Raw genomic sequence first — 2,614 nt, forward strand, 5'->3', positions numbered from 1 at the left:
TTCTAACATTCTATGCAACTTATCCTTTCGTAATGTCACTGCACCAAAGTCACAAAGACTATTGCCAATTATATTACAAAGTCCTCTATCGGGGATTGTTACAAGACAATTCCATAGACGTGATGTCTCTCACTCAAAGTACATTCTTTGAACATCCTTTTGCATAGAAGTTTCTAATCTAGTCATAGATTTCTCAATATTCAATTCCCAATATGGACACACTTCCATATGTTCCATATGACAACTCATTCTTAATAGAATCTTATCTATTCATAATGATGTCGATATGGTCCATCCAATATGGAAACATTTCCATATTTTTCAATACTATACTTCCAACTACTCACAAGCGACCAATCCTCGTCGAACTTTGGATTGTCCTTTGATAGTTGTTTAATTATTTTAGTCAAAACCGATTCTAGTCCCTTTTCCCTCTAAATGCGCTTGACATTTGGAAAATTTTAGAATGGTCAAACATTAAAGCATTTGCAATCGATCCTATACCCGAAGCGTATGGGACACGACGCATAATGTTTTTTTTGCTATGTTCTTAAAATTCGAATTGTGAAAAGGGATGCCGTAATCATAATCGAAATTTTCAGAACACACTTTGTACCTTTGACTAAATTTTATTAACATTTCTCAACCTAAACCTTTAGATTTGAAATGAAGCATAATATTCTCTCCCTTAATTATAGCAAAACAACTCTTCAACTATTGCGACTTTGCAAAGTATGACTATTGTTTTCTATAATTAATATTGCTAACCTTGCAATACTTTCCTTAATAATCATACAATCATAACTTTTATGCTCCCACTATCATGATGATTATTATAAAACATAACACTTATGCTCCCACTAGCTTCGACATGTATTCATAAACATCTTAACTTTCAGAAAACCAATGTTTATTGAATTTCTTAAGTTCATGTTTCTAATACATAGTGCTTTGATAATCTTTTATCAATGCTTCTTGAACTTATACACCTTTGCCTTCTATAGTTCATATGTGTGTCTAAACAATTAAGACTAATTGCCAAACCTCACAATTCAAATTATGTAAAGGGATGCCGTAACCATGATTGAATCTGAGAATGCAATTTTACAATCACTATCTTCTTAAAATCTCTCTTAGTGAAAGCATTTCTTCACAATCATTTTCATGAAGGAGGAAATCTTATGACACTTAGATTTGAGCGGTGTATGTGTTCTTATCCATGTGAATTTGTTAAAACTAAAGTTTACGACAAATTCAAACTCATATGGACCGAGCTTTCTTAATCTTGATTTCTTGCCTTATGGTAGCACAGATGCCCACCATGTCTTCCAAGTAGTTAAGCAGCTCACCTTTTCTTATCAATGTACCTTTCATTGATTAAGGTGCTTTGCCTTTTTATGCGTTCAAAATGAGAACTCATAGAACTCTCATGCATAATTAACTCGATTGGATTGGCATAGAATCAAAATAATGTCATCACGATAGGTTGTAAACCTTAACTCGTGTGCTAGTGATGATCGATAAGGTTTATTTGATTTGTTCTTGAGACCTTTCAAGACCATTAAGACTCCCACTGACTCCTTGACATATAAGGTTCTCTTGTCAATAACGGTTTCTTGACAAATAAATATTCAAGAGTTAGTGTAGTTTTTATCAAAACTCCTCATAAATTGGTCCTAGTTGATATTTGTCTTATCTAAGACATCACAACTTACCATATTTAATGAATGTTTTAAACCTTCTTAATACTTTTCACTCATTGTCACAATCTTAACTCTAAGACTTGTTTTGGAACGAAGTATGATTGACTTCTTGATTTGACCATTTCTTCAATCTTTGATTCCTCTTCTTGGACATACAATCGTACCAAGACTCACTTAGAGGATCAATTGAGATATGGTTCTTAATCATTAAGACCTATCATAAAGCATAAAAGGTACTCTCCCTTCTTCTTAGAATGGAGAAACTTTTATCTCTCTGCCTACTTGATTCTTGTTATTCGTTCTACTATTGATTTAAACCTTTTCAATCAATTCAGAATTACACTTAATCTTATAAGTATAATCATATTTACTAAACCTTTAGTAAATCATGACGAATATCTCGTTACTCTTATGGTGGAATTTGATCAACACACAACTTTGTGTACTCGATCTCCTAGTCCTTCACTTGACACTTTGTCAATGAATTAGTCTAATTTCCAAATACGAAATTTCTCATTCATCGTGCATCCACGTTGCATGATTCCAAGTTTCTGTCCAATTGAAACTTGGGCGATGAGAAACTCTCCCTATTTGGTAAATTCTCGACTTTCCATAACATAATAAGAACCAAATCCATTATTGCTAATAATTGAAACATTTTAACATCAATTTTTCATACACGCCATTGTAAGGATAAATAAATAAAATCAAAAATCAAAAATCATTTTATTGTGGAAAAATTTGTCCTTACAATGCAACTCATTGAAAAACTTATGCTAATACATCTTTCTTAGCAATCTAATTCTAACTCTAAGTAGTAGCTCAAGAATCTAATCTTCGAGAAATGAGATCGAAATGCATTCCTTCACGGTTAGATTCTGCTCACTTCTTCCCTTAAGCTTCCTTTCTTT

Source organism: Lactuca sativa, chromosome 8 (assembly GCF_002870075.4).
Source record: "Lactuca sativa cultivar Salinas chromosome 8, Lsat_Salinas_v11, whole genome shotgun sequence".
NCBI classification, from domain to species: Eukaryota; Viridiplantae; Streptophyta; class Magnoliopsida; order Asterales; family Asteraceae; genus Lactuca; species Lactuca sativa.